At 41.2% G+C, this 17,852-nt stretch overlaps 1 protein-coding gene across 9 annotated transcripts in view; it reads right to left on the bottom strand.

Annotated features, from left to right (window-relative positions):
* Positions 1-17,852, bottom strand: part of CAP — a 401,038-nt gene that overhangs the window by 195,858 nt on the left and 187,328 nt on the right. The gene's annotated exons all lie outside the window — the stretch shown is intronic.

Here is a 17,852-nt window from a genome sequence, read left to right as displayed (position 1 = left end):
TACAATAAAAGCCATTTGGCATCAATACTTGTACCATTTGCCATTGTTCAAAAATGAATCTTTCAAAGTCTTCTTAAATTTTCTCATCTAATGTGAAAGAATTACCAAAATTATCAAAGCAGTTCTCATTTTGTGGTCTATTTTTAGGTGACAGATTAAATCTAACGTGAAATGTGCTTGGACACATCGAAAAAAATAAGTCTTCATTGGAAAATCGTTGATTTTACTTATTATTTTTAATTTAGGAAACAACGAATAGGGGAATTTACGTATTCTCGGCAACCTAAGCAGCGACCTTCTTTCTATAGCCTTTTTCTCTATGGAACGCACACATATGCAGTATTGGTTTGTTTACAATATTTTGCTGCCAGCTGCTCTAACAATTTCAGTCGAAAGAATTGTCGAAAACTGTTTTGAAACGCATTTACAAAGCTCCAATCTTCTCTAGTGAGAGCGAGTATTGTCGGCAACCAGTTTTTCTTCGGAAACCGTTCCATTTGAACTGCATGTAAATCTGCTGTTCTATTATCGGCAGCTCGAAATCAGCTACAATTTGTAGTGCGTGTGCTTCATTTCAAGAAAACCCTGCTAGATTGCTTTTTCTCAGTGGTAAAAATATATTCAAATTGAAGCTGAAAGCCTAAAGAATCGTTTGCATGCATTCATCGAAGTGTTTTCGTAAGAAAATCCAGTGAAAATAGTGTTTCAATTTGTGTTGCCGAAAATAGTCTGTCATGCCGAAGCCGTCATTTCCCCTAGTTATGTTTTATATTATTCATTGCGTCCAGTCGAGATAATTTAATGATTTTCAGAATCTCTATTACTGTTCATTGATGAATTTATGAGATTAAAGCTATTTTCATTAAAAATCATCTTGAAAAACAAAGATAGTAAAAAAACAAATGTAATAATAGCAATATGGCGGTATCATAAAAATTGATTTTCCATAGGCCAATTGTGAAAAAGCTATTTTGCTCTCATGAAAGCTAACAAATTCAAAACGTTTTAATTTGGCTTTAATGAAGATAATTTGCAGTCTGAATTGTATTTATCTGAGGCTTTTTTGCTTGATCCTATTCCGTTTAGTTTTATCACAGACAAACAGACGTAACTCTTAGAAAAACTTGTTCTTGAAAACATAGTACCGTTCCGATTCAAATTTCGGACGATTCAAATTTCGGACACTTTCATTTTTAATTAAATATTACATCCAGTTAGAAACAAAGTAATAATGTTAGATGATCGTGGAGGGCACCAGTCAAAAAAATTTAAAATTTACAAGACATGTGGATCATTTTCGACCGAGATAATCAACTTTTAAAAGTGTCCGAAATTCGAGTTTAAGTGTCCGAAATTTGAATCGGCACGGTATCTCAAAACATATAACCTCAGTAACGACATCTCTCTGGCTTCTCGCGCAAAACAAGCTTGCTCGCTAACTCGTAAACAATATTGCATAAAAGTTCTATAGAATATACAGAAACGTCAAAGTGATCCGATGCCAGCGCTGCGGCGAGTAGTTCGCGGAACTGATAATATTCAAATCAACCGTTAAATACATGAACGAAGATACACAATGAAGAGTTACGTCTGTTTGTCTGTGGTTTTATGATGGCATTAATGGTGCCTGGAAAAAGATAAACGTTAAAATTTGTTTACATTTCGATAGTTTTGTTGCGCGATCATTGCACCGAGCTTCAACTCCTGCGTTGGTTCAACAAGCCATCCTCGAAAAGGGCGATTATCATCGATTGCAGTTAATCAGGAAGTGTATCTGCATAGCTTGGAACAGGTGGTCGTTCCCAAAAAGTTTCCCTTCTCCCGGATCAGTCTTGTAAGCGGTCACGGTAGTCGACACATTTTCTGTGATAATTGACTGCCTTTGCCTCCGACACTTGCAAAGCAAGCTATCATAGTACAGTACCAAACTAAAATGTCGTATGACAGGCTCTGTCATACGACACTGTCGCCGAAGACCGTCACGAATGTATGTATTTTAGTTTTTCTCATAATAAGAGCTGCTGATGGTGTGCTTGTGTGAATCCTGAAAATAGCAAGCAATGATGTCCTACTAGTAATATTTCTGATCAGAAATGGTTTGATTTACACCAAATTGAGGAATTACAACGAAATCACACATGTCATATGATAGCTATTTTGATAATTTTCTTTTAGCTCGAATGTTATTCTACCGCTCGTGTTGTGTGAGAGAGACGACGGTAGAGCATGAGTGTTCGAATACAAACAGACTGTCGCGCACGACAACGAAGCGAGTGTAGTAAAAAACGTCAACTGTTTCAACCCCTGTCCCGGATGATGCGAGGAAGTAATGTGCGCTTGCTTGGATTTTTTGGAACAGTTGACCCTTTCGCCGAATGGAGCCACTGCTATGGTTCGGAAGACAGTCAGTTTCCAGCTGACTGACAGCTTCTGAAGTTTGCTGTCGGCAGTTTTCCTCAGTCCCTGTTTGGCACTGATGCATGTTATTCGAATCATCATCGAAACGTGAGAGGTTGGTCTGTGAACCGCATTCACTTACTCTTCTCAGTTGGCTGTTATGTCATTGTTGACCGGTTCAGTCAGCTACTGTGCCTCCCAGAAAGTTCTGGAATTCGAGTCCTTTTCCTTTCGTCGAAGTTCTACCAATTCTACTAGATTTATCAAAGGTCGATGCTCAACAAAGTTCACTGAGCTTCTACAACATTTGCTGGACTACTACAAAATTTTCTACACTTCAATTTCTCTTGCTGCGTCGTCCATCCGTTTGTCACGACAACAAATGTTGAGACAATATTTCGACAAGCTTTGGTTTATCAGGACGATCGACCTCTAGAGAAATTTGCATGGCGCAAAAATGGAATCCGAGTCACTCAAATTTTTGCAGAGTAAAAGAAATAAGTCCACTCGGTTCGAGTGACTAACGAAATTGTATTGAATATTATTAATTTTTGAAAATTTATTTCGCATCAACAACTACTGCGACTGGAAATGGTTCCACCCTAATAGCGCCACTGCTGGTTGTCGCTTAAAATTCCAAGACACCGTGCCTCCCATGAACGTGAATACATATCCGGTTGTGGATTTCCTGGATTCCGGATCCCCTCCCCAATCGGCATCTGTGTAGCCAATCAAATCCGCGCAGTGCTCCTTTGAGCATGTTAGCCGAACAGACCTAGTACCTAGTACCGTTAGATAGGTGAGACAATAGAGTGATGCAAATTTTGAAATTTTCGCTCCACAATACTTAAACGATTCCAAATCGGATCCTGACTAACCTCTCAAAGTTTGAACCCATTTGGTGACAAACTGAGATGGCACAAACCATTTGAAGTTTGTATGGGAATTACTATGGTAAAACCAAGATTTTTGTTCATGTCTATCTAATAATTTATCATATCGGTCTGCTTCAAAAGCTTTCAACTGTACTTGTAGGAAATTTTCCCAGCTACAACTTTGCTCAAGACCACTTTTTGATAAAAACCAAGAATCGACAGTTATCAATGGTTCAATGCACTGATGTCTTATGATCATGCTCAATCAACTGCTCAGCAGGCAACATTGGTGTTTCTGGGGCGTTGAATAGGACACAAAAATCATGGCTACTATGTCACACTGCAAAATACAGTGTTGCGTACAGAGCAGCTGCTTGATCATGTCATAAGTTTACCAATCTCTTAAATAATTAATAACATTTTCCTGTCTTGTTTTACATAGAAACAATCTTCAGCAAAGTTGTAGCTGAGAAAATTTTCTATAAGAATAGCTATCGAACTGTTTCGCAGCTTAATATGGAAAAAGTCTAGAAGGCAATGAACAAAAAGTTGAGATTTCCCATAGTAATTTACATGTAAACTTCAAATGGCTTGTGCGAAGTCTGTTTCTAACCAAATGAGTTGTAACTTTGGGAGGCTAATCAGGACCCGATTTGAAACCATTTAAGCACTGTGGAGCGAAAAAGTCAAATTTTGCATCAGTCTAGTGAGACAACCAACTGTATCCTGGTAAGGAACCTGCTTCATTTCGCGGATCTCTTTTTGCGTCATCGGTGCCATAGACTTATCCAGTTTAACACTAGCCTCAGCTGGTGTGGAAACTGGATTACAGTTCACCAGATTGAATCGTCGCAAAATGTTATCGATGTAGTAGTGCTCTACCAACAGCTTTCCGTTCTTCCGATCTCGTGTGATCTTCAATCCCAGGTAGACATCTTGGCATCGTTGGTGAAGATTAAGAAATCGTTGACATAGATGGTGATGAAAATCATCTTTTCTACCGTCGATCTGAAAGTACAGGCATGGATCAACTTTGGACCGCTCCAGTCCAAACTCCTTCAGCGCTTCGTCCAGCTGGTTGTTCCACACACGGCTGGATTGCTTGAGGCCATATAGTGGTTTCCGCAAACGACAGGCTTGAAGGAACGCGGTGACAGCATCCACCTGCTCCACATCCAAGTCGTGCTTCACTGCCAGCGGCAAAAGGTATCGAATGGTGGAATACCGTTCCACCGGGAAATACACTTCGTCAGAATCGATGCCTAGCCGCTACGAGCACTCTTTCACGACTAGACGAACCTTGTACCGCTCGATTTCACCAGTTGGTCCTCGCTTCGTTTTGAAGATCCACTTGTTCCGAATGGGCTTACGATCACTTGGAAGGTTCATCAACTCACACGTCTCGTTTTTTTCAGAGTGGCGATCTCTTCACGCATGGCCGCGATCCACTGTTCGCGGTCCGGTCCATTGATCGCTACCTCGTAGCTTTCCAATTGTATCGATGAGGGCTGGGGGGAAACAGCTTTACTGGTAAATGACCTATTAGTAGCATAATCGGAACACACTAATCCAGGCCTCTGCCACTACATAACTGTTCGGTGAAAGTTGAAATTAGTGAGAAATCCAATAATTTGCAAATTTATTCTAAACTTGTACAGAATTTGTTCAGTTTAACCCATTTATTTATAAAAATAAAATTGGTGAATTTTATTGATTTCTCACGTGTAATGGTCATTTGTAAAATTAACCGACTTGTACTGCTGTTCAAATACCCGGTAAATCTCTACCGACCTCGGTGGTCTGAACTAAGTGTGAATACTTGCCTGGAAATCGGAGCTCACGACTACTGTGCCTAAACCCTTGCTCTATCGTATACAGCTCCATGAACTGCCATGAACTGCACCTGTGCACATTTTCGACGAGTTCGCCTTTCTGAATCACAATCACGTCACGGCTGATCTGGATGTCACGCTTGACTGGATCATAAACCCGATATCCCTTGACATCGGCGGTATATCCCACGAAAACTGCTTCTGGCCTTCTCGATGAGCACCCGGTTCATTCGTTCGACTACACCGTTTTGCTGTCACCAAGCATTTTGGTGACGCACTCCATCCGGCTCATTGACGTATTCGGTCCCATTGTCCGTCCTCAGAAGTTTCAGCTTATACCCGGTCTGCCTTTCGGCCATGGACTTGAACTTCGTGTACGCTTCGAATGATTCATTTTTCCTGTCCAGAAAATACAGGAACACCTTTCGACTCGCATCGTCGATGAACGTCATAATGTAACGACTTCCACCTAGTGAAGGGACCTCGATAGGATCAACCAAGTCGGAGTGGACTAAATCCAGCAGCCCTTCAGCTCGTGACTCACTGGAAGGAAATGGATTACGTGTATGCTTACCCTCGATACAAGCGATGCATTCGGGGATGGTTTCCTTTGCCATATCGATACCGCCTGCCATCGTTGTCAGCTTTCGTAAGCTTTGAGGGTTTAGATGTCCCAGTCGTCTTTGCCAGATGCTTGTGTAGGGATCCCTCGTTCCTCCGATTGAGCATGTACAGGTCGCCTACCTGTGACTCCGATAGTTGCCATCACCTTCCAGTACTTCACATGTCTCCGCATTGAAGACTATCGTTAATCTCTTCCGAAAAATCTTGCTGATCGATAGGAGAATAGTGGTTAGTTCTGGAATTTGCAGCACTTCTTGAACTTCGATGTGGCCTTCACACAGCTCAAGATTGACCAGTCCCTTTGCGACCGACTTCATGCTGCCGTTGTTTGCCGTTCCATCAAAACGCGACAATTCTTGCTGCTTCACAAAATCGTTGCCACTTCGGGACACGTGACATGTCTCGAAGTACCACTCCGAGGGGCCAACATTGCCCATCGCAAAAACGCTTCACAAAGCCTTACCAAACGTTCTTGGAGGAGTTTACTTCTGTGCTTGCTGTGATTTTGCTTAGCTGCAAAATGCCCTCGCTTCTTGCAGTTGTGGCTTTCAGAGACGTAAACGCAGTACTCGATGCCTCAAGTCCCATTCTTCAGTGCACGACGTGTAAATATTTACATCACTGACAAATCTCAGGTCATCATGGCGTTTTGATCTTTGGAAACAACGCGAATGAAAAAAGAGACCTATTGCGTCAGAATCTGTCATGATTACCTGAATTTTGTCGAAAAACGTAAATATTCCCGATTCCCGCAATTTGTGTGCCGTGGACATCAATTCGTCCTCGTACGATGCCACACTACCGCAATTGTCCAACCGGATCGACGTTAGCTTCCTCAGCATCACGAACAGAACTTATAGTCAAGAATTCTCATTTTTGGGTGAAATATTATCATTTCACACACGAGTCATCCAAATTAATTCGACCAGTGAGATAGTCAATTTCTCAAATGTTTCAAATTGCTGAGATTTAAATTTGTCTGCACACCTCCGATTTTGCATTGAACTCCCATGGGGACCATGAAAGTTGATTCAAGTGCATTGGAATTTTTCGTTTGCTTCTCCAAATGCTCTCAATCAAGGAATCAAAAATATATCTCCAAATGACAAAATGACAAGCGATCAACGAGCCGAATGATAACGCTATGTCAGAAGTGGAAAGCAATAATGATATAATCTTCATCTTTTTTTTCATGGCAAGCAGCCCGTGTGACATAGCTCACTCGGGGCGGTAGAAGGAAACGAGCAAATTGTTGGAAAGCTGCTTCACAAAGTAAAGCCGAAGATGATACACGTGTGGTAATGGGAATTTTTCTGTTATGTCTTTTCTCGATTCAGATCAAGCTTTGTCCTCATCCATGCATATTGAAACAAAGCAGGCAAGTAATATAGCATTATCCTTCTATCACTCCGATCGAGCTATGTTACAGAGTGAGTTTGTGAAGGTAGTCGTAGCAACCGTTTTGTCTGTATCGTTGACGTGACGTTGACAGACGTGACGCATTGAACATTTTTCACTGACACCGTCGCTAAAACACTACCGCCATCTATTGAGCAGACTGTCATGGGTAGTCGACTCAACAAATGGCGGTAGTGTGTAAACGTCAAATGCAAGAGAATTTACTTTGCGTGCCACAGGCGGCGGTACCACGAACTTAGAAAAATTAAAACGATCGTTGAATACGTGATCGATCAACAACGTGCGAGTATTATGTCTGTTTGTCTGTGATAGAACTGTGAAATCTGAAACGAAAAGTCACCAACTGAGATTCAGAACGTTCGTTTGGTTTGGATTCTCTAATGCGAAATCTGAAAGCGGTGAAGTTTTGATCGGTTTGATGTTCGATTTTCCACTGGACGCGCTAGGGTAGTTGTTCCAGTAATAGTGGTGTTTCTATAGTTGCGGTATGGAGGTTGTGTGGAGGATCCGGATAAGATTAGTATCATTAATTTTCCTTAAGATTTTCACGCCTTTGCACTTATAGTTGCGGTAGTGTTCCTTTAATAGTGGAACCCATAAGAAACCAACGCATTCCACTATTATTGGAACCAAAGTTAGCAACTACTACAATTACTGGAACAGTGTTCCTATTAATGGAGGATGAGTTTTCTAAAATTGTATGCAATTTTATTACAATGTAATATGTTTCTATCAAAAAAGAGGTTGAAAGCTATAGATTGACGTATGACATTTGTGTTTACATCGTATATTTATTTTTTAATTAATAAATTGGCTTGGTACCTCCACTACTGGCTCATTTATTAACGCGAACGAAGCCTGACAAAGTGTGTTGAAAATTTGAACAGTTCGTACAACGAATTTGCGTGTCCAATTCCATTAAATAATCAAGATTGGACATGTAGAAAAGCGCTCAATTTTCTGCCAAAACGCACGCACAGCTCCCACCATCAGTAATGAACAATAATGATGGGGGAGCATGGGGTTTAATGGATTACAATGCAGACCATGTTGGGCAGGACGTGGTAAATAGTTCAAGGTTCAAATAAACCATTTCGCCCGGTATTCCCACCCCCACAAATATTCTAATGTTGTACAGCAGTATCCACCTTCACAATGCGAGCATAGTGTGAACCCCCTTTTGATTCCGGACTGTAACATTGCAAACCGGATGGTGGAGGGGGTGGTGGCCAATTTCGCACACGGCAGTATCCGACCCGGCAGAGTAGTGGACCTCCAATGCTAATAATAATCGAATATTTATACGCACGACCGTGTGGTCGGTTCGCTCACTGGCCGGAAAATGATGTAAACGCTGTTCCACGCCACTGAACCCTCCTCCCCTTCTGTTTGCCAAGTCGGACTCGGGGGGCAGCTGGACGAGAAGCATCCTCTCGTTTCCTCATTCGCTTCAGGATCCGAAAGTTTTATTTATTAACATTCGTCGCTGAAGCTGAAACTCGTCGGTGCTGGGTGATGGTGTTGTCGATGATGGACTGACTCGTGGCGGTTGGATCAAGATGTGCCCATGGCAGACGAGCGTACCGTGACGGGATGAAACGAAAAATAGAAAAGTTGTTTTGGGAATCGCAGTTTCAAACATCTGGCAAGCGAAAATCGGGAATTTCGCACTGCACCGCACAGTACCGGGTGTACCGGGGATCGTGAGACGGGAGAATAATAATCAAAATTTGGGTACGTGGATGTTTGGAAAAGGCGATATTCGGGGAAAATGCGAGCAGTTTCACCGGTTGCTTTTGGCTTTGCATGATTTATGGCGATGGCGAAAGGAGGGAACGTTTTGACCGAAAAGGTTAAAACGGGTCAAAACCTTTTCGGAGTGATGTGCTGCTGTTGGGATGTTGGTTGTTTCGCTACAAATTGGATTGTAGTTCCAACAATATCAATTAGGGTTACGGATTTTTTTTTACAAAATTCTCTGTAGTGCATTAACGAATTTGCTACAGTGTCGCACATTATTTATATTTCTTGGTAGAGAAAAATCATCTCCAACACTGAATAATGGATCCAGATACTGACTGAAGCGGTATGACTACAATTTGGAGAGATTTCTAGTATAGCGTCGAAGTTGGCTTTGAAAATAAGCGTCAATTGATTCTGTGAATAGCAGAAGTGGTCTCCAGAAACGGATTCCACATGATTCGGATTATGACTACCGTGGCCATATTACCAAATTAGAGGGGTCTAATCTGTGCTACTCCATGGAATTCGTTTTTTGAGAATTAACGTGAATTGATGTGTTGCAAAATCAAAAGCATTTTGTTTTCGACGCATCATTTCCGATTGCAAAAAACTCGCGTCATTTTAAAATTTTTACTTAGTCCTTATTTAAAGATAATCGACTTGGAAAAAATTTCAAGATACTGGGACTTAGATAATTCCAATGATTTTGGGCGTAGAAAGTGTTTTGAGAACTGGGCGAGCTACCAGTTACGCCACATCGACGATCAAATGCGTTGTTTACAAAAGCTGATACGTCCCTTTGAAAAAGTAGTCGAGATTTGCTGCAATATTGTTGAATTCAGCTCAAGTCACGTCAGATGGTGGTAACGATTGGATCAAAAGCGCACAAAACTATTTTGACAAGCGAGTACAGTATTGTTAACGGAATGACGACTTGTGCGAAGGATTGAGCATGTCAACCCTGTCCCAAAGTACCACCAGTCGGGGTGACAGATGACTTGAAAATGACTTGAAAATTTTAGAGAAGATTCTTAGACGAATTCTTAGTAAGACAACAATAGACCAAGGTTCAATGGCAAACTAATACCCACTTTTCAATTAGGGAATCCAAAAGCTATCCTTAAACTTTGTACAGCTACAAAAAAGTCCATCCTCAGAATTTCGAAATTTTTAGAACTCTATGAGCTCTTTTGAAATTCTTCTCAGAAGTCCTCTGGAATTATTTTTAGAACTCTTCTTGACTTTTACTCAGAACACCTTGGAACTGAAATTCCCTTGGAGTTTCAGAAGAATTTGTTCAGTATTATCCAGAAATTATTCCCGGAATGAGCTATAAATTATCGGTACTCACTAGAAATTTTCCTCAAAATCCCTTTGAAATTTCACTCAAAATTTGATTTTCTCGGTATTCTTTTCAAAATTATCTTGAAACTATATGCAGGATTCCCTAGAAATTATTCGCAAAATTTTCGTGAAATACTCCCCAGAAATCTCTTGAAACTGTTCTCAGAATTCAATATCCATGAGGTTTTTCTCGGATTTTTTGGAACTCTCCTAAGAGCTCTTTTTAAATTCTTCTCAGAGGTCCACTGGAATTATATTTAGAACTCTTCACTTTTCTCAGAACACTTTGGAACTGAAATTCTTTTAGAGTTTCAGAAATTTTTCCTTGAATGAAATAGAAATTATTCTCGGAATTCACTTGAAATTTTGCTTAAAATCCCTTTGGAATTTCACTCAAATTTTTCACGGTATTTTTTTCGAATTTTCTTGCAATTATCTGCATGATTCACTTCAGGCGACTACAATCAATGGCTGGCTTTCCATGATACTTTTGTTGCCCTAATTCACGCCAACGTTGATGTCCCCGACGTACAAAAGTTCCATTACCTCCGTGCTGCCGTTAAGGGTGAAGCGGCGCAAATTAATCGAATCGATCTCCATCAGCTTTGCCAACTATTCCATCGCTTGGCAGACGCTAACTTCACGCTACGCAAACGACTACTTGCTCAAAAAAACGTCACTTGCAAGCGATTTTGGATTGCCCTCGCATGAAAAGGGAATCTGCCGAGGCTTTGCATAGCCTGGTGGATGAATTTGAACGCCATACCAAAATTCTCCGCCACCTAGAAGAGCCTGTTGACCAATGGAGTACGATTCTTGAGCACCTACTGTGCATTCGCCTTGACGATGGAACCCTCAAAGCATGGGAAGATCACGCCACTACCGTCGATGATCCTAATTACACTTGCCTCGTACAATTCCTCCAACGTAGGATCCGGGTACTTGAGTCGATGTCCGTCAAACACCCGTCGCAGAATTCTCACACACCAGTGAATCAGTTCCTTTCCAATAGAAGGCATAAAGTTGCCACCCACACTGTCTCGGAGGACCAGTTGCCGAAATGTTATGTTTGCAATCAACGTCATTTTCTCATCAAATGTCCCCGCTTCGAGAGGATGAGTATTCCTGACCGTCTAAGGCTAATCGATACCAACCGTTTGTGCCAAAATTGTTTCCGCCACGATAACTTTGCCCGAAATTGCCAATCCACATACTCTTGCCGACACTGCCAGAGAAGACACCATACCATGCTGCACACCACCAATAACTACAACGAAGCTCCTAGCCACTCGTCTGCGCAACGCCCTAACAGCCAAGTTCTTCATCCGTCTAGGCCATCATCGAATCGAAACCACGCTCCCACCACCTCTACCACCTACACATGCACGAACTCCATCTCCAGTCAACAACTCAGCAACCCCGCACCACTTTCCAATTCGAATGTTTTCCTGTCCACCGTCGTACTTTTGGTCGTCGATTCAAACGGTGATACGCACCCTGCACGTGCATTGTTAGATAGTGGCTCTCAGTCTAACATAATGAGCGAGAGATTCTGTCAGTTTTTGAAGCTAAGGCGCCGAAATGTGAACGTTCCCCTTCACGGTGTTGGTGAAGCGTCGTTCAACGTGAAACATAGCGTTCATTCTTCCATTCGCTCAAGGAAAAATGATTTTGAAATCAACCTCGACTTCCTCGTTCTACCTCGCATCACGATAGACTTGCCTGCTGTGACGTTTCCAGCTAGAAACTGGCGTATTCCACAAGACCTATTCCTTGCCGATCCCAGCTTCAATAAGACTGGAGCAATCGATCTGCTCCTAGGAGCAGAGCACTTTTACACCTTTGTCAATCCTGGTACCAAAATTGAACAGGATCATAAGCACGTGCTCGTTGAGAGTGTATTCGGTTGGATTGTTGTTGGGAGCAGAGGTGGCAACAGTACATTTTTTGAAAAACCATCGTCCAGAGCGAAACAAAACAGCCAGCACACGGGCGACCGTCTATAACTACATTCCAAGCGAACAGCGGAGATAGAGAATAAATAAAATCTCGCAGCCTGATTTTTCCAAACAGTTTATTGTAATGAAATTTCAGCTGCAGGCTTGCGTGTGACAGTAAATTACCAACTCCCTTATTTACGCATAATTTTAACATTTATGCTTATGAGTGGTCAGTCTTCATTCTTATCTTTTAATTCCATGCAATAAACATCAAATAAATGCAGTAATTAGCCAGAAATCAGCAAAATTCTACACGACATAAATTTATGTCGCGCGCGCCGCCGGTCTTGTCTGCTTCTTTGTGCGAAAATGTTCTGTCGCTGGCAGAAAACAGTTTAGAAATGTCATGACATTTTTGCCGCTTGCCAGTTTGTTTTTGTGTGTCGTCACAATGGTTATCGCAAAATGTATCAAATGTTAAGGAAAAAATGTTAAACTCCAGGACTCGTGCCACCACTGGTTGGGAGGAATCAGATGCCGTCGTCAGTTCCACCTGTAACCGCCTGCCACGTGTCCATATCAGATCCGTTCCAAAACGAGCCATCCAAAAAACCAGACCTAAAGTGTATCCCAAGTTAATAGTTTAATAAATCCAAATCCAAGGTTGCAAAGTGTTTCCTTGCAAAAGAAGAAGTGACTCCTAGTGGCTGTTAGTCGCAAACCTAAAAGTTCGGTGCAATAATCAACTGGAGTGTTAGCCGATGCTCACACCCCCACTCAGCATAGTTACAGTGCACATTTGATTTTCCCACTGGTTAAATTTTTAACGGAAATCACGAACCTGCCCCAACATTTTTTCCCAGAAAATTTCTATTGACCAGAACGAAGCAAATTTTCCACCGTTAATGTTCAATAAAAATTGCTTCTCAAATCTTCTGATTGGTGCAGATTTCCTTTTTCCATCTTCCACCAGACATTTTCAATATAGCTTGCTTCTCCTATCATCAGAATGTTGCAGGTTTTTTACCAAATAAAGCTGCCCCTATTTACAAATTTCTTATCATAAATTTTCGTAAAGCAGCTTCCCTCCAATTATCAGAATGGTGCAAATTTTAAATCAGAAATCATTAACAAAGTTTGTTTCTCTATTCAGCAGAAGGATGCAAATTTAACACCAAAAATTTTCCAAAAAGCTTGCCCATCCGTTCACCAGAACGGTGCAGATTTTCCACCAGAAATTTTCAATACAGATTAATTTTAAATAAAGCTTGTGCCTTCATTCACCAGATCAGTGCCAGTTTTCCACCAGAAATTTTCTGTTCATTTTATTTATCAGAGTGATACAAATTTTGCTCCAGAAATTTTCAATAAAGCATGCTCGTCCAGAAAGGTGCACCAAAAATTGTCAGTGAAGTTTGTTTCACCATGCACCTTTATGGTGCAATTTTCAGGCTTTGTTTCTACATGCACCAGAATGGTGTAAATTTTCCACCATAAATTTTCAATGAAGCTTGCATTCATCAGAACGATGCAAATTATGCACCAGAAAAATGAATAAAAATTGCTTCTACATTCACCACAGTGTTGCGAACTTTCCACCAGAAATTTTCAGGTAAATGTGCACCTCCAAATTTTTAGCGTTATTCAATTTTTCCACCAGAGTTATTTATTTATGTTACATCATAATTTTGTAAGTGTGGAAATATAAATCTTGTTTATAAAAGGGGGGGGGGGAGGCAATTGCCCAACCTTGCCCCACCCTGTCCACGCCAGTGGTGATGTTTATTCCTAAAAATAAATATTTCTCGAATGGAAAGATATGTTCAACAAAATTTTATAAAATGTAGAATTAATCAGTTTCTTTTAGAGATATTGTTTTACTTCACACGGCCACCAAATTTGACTTATATTTGAGTTCCGTTCACTCAAATTCGCAAAAACGCAGGTCACTTAAAGACTGAGTAAAATTTTCCTCGATTTTCCAGGAAAAAAACGCATTGAATATGAGAAAAATCCAGAGATGTTTCACTCAGTCTATTAGTGTACTCGTAGACTGAGTAAAATTTTCGTCAATTTTCTTTATATTCGAGCAAATTTATGAGGAAAAGTGAGAAACATATTACTCAGTCATGACCTACATTTTTGCGCTTATGAGTGAAAAACCACTCAATTTTTATTTGATCTCATCGGCCGTGCATTAAAATCCCGATTAGGCCCTTTGGACAATTACTCCCAGAGAAACACGTTATAAGTCCTATGAGCCGAATGTAAATAATGACTTTATACGATTGCTCATAAATCACAACACGTCCACGCAAACTAACTACACCATTTGATAGAGCAAACTTACTCTGCCAGTTGCTGCTGTTGGTTTGTCTGAATGAGTCTTAACCCCCGAGAAATCGACGTTTAAATACATTGTTTACATTTGGAACACAGGCCCATTTCACATGTTGATCTGGAATTGACTTGACAGTTCGTCGTATGTGTGGTCGTGAGATGATATATTTGGCTTTTATGTTGATTCTAAAAGCATCGTGGTTTATGTAATGTGGATCAACTGGAAAGAAAACACTGACTCTATCTTCCTCATCAGTTCTTCCGCGAGAAGCGTAAGTGACGTCAACAATTTGGTTACGTATGAATGATAAGGAGTGAAAATGAAGCACGATTTCACATGCCGGACCTTTGTAGATCGAGGATCATCTTTGATAGGCCGAAGCTTCATCCGTTTATAGACCCAATTTGAGTACAGTAGAGTGACATTACATCAACATACCTGGAGAGTTTTCATGTTAAAATACTGAGTTTTACAATTTTCGGTCGTGCTTTTTTTTTTTCCTTTGTTCGGGACCTAAAACTACTGCGACCAGTAAATTGATCTATTGTAGTATATCCCGTGTCCTTAGTTTAGTGCATGTCGTATTACTCCATCACTATTGAAAAATTATGAAGTATTCGATTTTTTTACAGTTGCCACTCTTGCATTTATCGCAAGGATCCGACTCTAATTGAAAGGTCTCGCTATTTATACCCTTCGGAGTGTTGAAACACCCTCCAAAGGCGCGCCCCTTTGTCAGTCAAAATTGGATTCCTTAGCAACAAAATTAAGGTATGACACCGATAATGACCATGCATCAGAACCCTAGTCTTAACCACTTCAAACTAGGGAACAACGAAGAGAAGATTAGGAATCACATAGATTGCCTTGTTTAAAGATCATCCTCGGTAGACAAAGCCGAGTTTTGTCACTATCAACAAGGTCGTGCTTAATTAACATCCAAATAATAAGAACACGTCTATGTACTCGGGCGAATGGAATCGCGTAACTGGTCACCATCACCTACGACGAAGTCACGTGATTGGTTGATTATGTTTGGAGACTAGTAAAAGTTACCTCCTACCGATTAAGTACGAAATGTAGAGTTAAGTTTCTTAGACTTAAGTGGTGCAAATAAAAAGCAGTCAAAACTCATTACTCGAACCGGCAACATGCCCTTACTCCAAAAATATCACGAGCCATAGAAATCCAACGTTACAATACATCATAATCATTATTCTTCAAAATGGAGCTGAAAATCCACTTTCACACAAATTTGACCCCATAGCCTCAAACAAGTTTCCCAATAGTTTTAAAAAAAAATTACTTGCTTGAGCTTGAGCTTGATTGACCGCCCACGGTTGCTACTCTGTTACTGCCAGATCAGTTGTAATTACACAGAGAACCAATAGACGATGCTTGGGACTAGCAATCATCCTCAATGTGTAAAAACTGGTGATCTTAAATTAGGCAATACCAGCGCCGGCCGCGCCCGAACACAGGTCAAGAAAGGAATGGGAAGGATTGTGTTGACATGACACTCGCTTTGATGGAAGCCGAGAACACCTCTGCACTTCCACGAGGAATCACTGGGATGTTGGATAAGAGGGTTGGGTTTGCAGCAGGGTTCGTTTTGGTAAACGATAAGCTGAATTGATGTCCTAACGATCATATAACGCGAAGGAGCTTGGGACTAAACCCACGGTCTTCTGCTCAGTAAGCAAAAACGTTTGCCACTAGGCAGACGAGCACCTTTTTAATCACCGAGTTGCTGTTATTACCATGTAGTCATATTAACAAATAAAACGATTGACGAATCTTGAATGTGGATGGGCCTGAGATTAGACTCATGATGTTCTGCTCAGTAAGCAAAAACGGTTGCTCTAAGGCCACCGAGCCCCTCATATCACATAATACCGTTGCTCAAATTTGTGTATCCATTCAAATCCGGAACCAACGACAACAACGAGTTTCGCAAAACACACGATACACAAGCGATTTTACCATAAATCTCTTTGATATGTAAGGACCTGGGACCGCGTTTTTCTGCTCAGTAAGCAGGCCACTGTAACCGACGATCTTTCAAATCTGAAAACTAAAAACTACGAAAAAGTACTTAGGCCTTCCTTAAGTTCCACTTTCACGCGACGTTCAATGACAGGGTCCTATCCAGGATTACATCTGAAAAATCCAAATCTGGCCAACGCCCACCCTAAACCTAAACCTGTTCTAATTCACCTGAAATAACTAATGAATGGAAGACTTTGACTACCCAACCATGCAATAGTCTCATTCCGTGCCTTATGGCAACTTGATGATTCTATTGCGCTCATCTTCTGGCACCACCCAGGGGAGACTTGGTCCTGTACCCAATGCTTAACTTATCTCCATTCCACTCAGCTACTCGCAATTTCTTGTGATATAGTGGACGGAATATTATTATATGAGACAATTCAATGCAGACGTCTTTCCAAATTTGGCAGATCGACAGGTAATCGGTGAGTTACCACGATAGTTGCTATTCAACAACTCGACAACGTCCCATCGTCAACGCCTGCTATGAGAATTTCCCATTGCAGACGTCAACGAAATGACGTCATCGAGCTATCGATCAACTACCCTGGTTATCGCCTGGTACCTTATAGCACGATGCTAGGAGGCGAACCGGAAGAATCGATGAGCTACCTCTCCCCTCCAATAGTTAAAAAAAAAAATTACTGGCTAAATATATTATTAAACCTATTTAAATAAAAATCTAAATAAACCGTAGTACCCCGTTACCTCGAATAGCTAAAATCAAATATAAACGGAGCTCATTTAGAATCTGTTTAAGTGGTTCCCCTAAACTGTGTAACGCCATTGAGCACCTCTGTAGGGGTACCAGTTAAGGAAATTCTAAATGAGCTCCGTTTATATTTGATTTTAGCTTTTCAGACTAACGTGGCTCCACGGTAAGGGAGCTTGGGGCAAAATGTGTGCAGCCAATTTAATCCATTTTGTTCCCTTAAATCCCCACTGTGCAGCGCCACGATTTTGCTCACGGATTTTCTTTTCTCCAAGCTCCTAAATCCATTTCTTTGAAACACCTCCAATTCATCCCACCAGTCCATCATTCACAGCCAAACTCAGATGTCCCCATCATAAATTGTGTACACAAATGTTACGCAATGCCGCATCTCCGTCGAATTCAGAGCGCGGGAGGAGGACTTTTGCTCGTCATCTGCTCAGCGGCCGAAAACGATCGACCGTGCACGCGATCCATCTTTTCTTGGCACACGCTCAATGTTGTTTACTGTTGGTTTGTTGGTTGGCCGTCCTCTCGGCGTCGTCGTCGGCGTCGATCGGTTGAAGCGTGGAG

Source organism: Ochlerotatus camptorhynchus, unplaced genomic scaffold, assembly GCF_037179485.1.
Source record: "Ochlerotatus camptorhynchus isolate MF236.1 unplaced genomic scaffold, CSIRO-AGI_Acam_v1.1 ptg000330l, whole genome shotgun sequence".
Taxonomy (NCBI): Eukaryota; Metazoa; Arthropoda; class Insecta; order Diptera; family Culicidae; genus Ochlerotatus; species Ochlerotatus camptorhynchus.
This window is presented reverse-complemented; position numbering and strand designations above follow the sequence as displayed.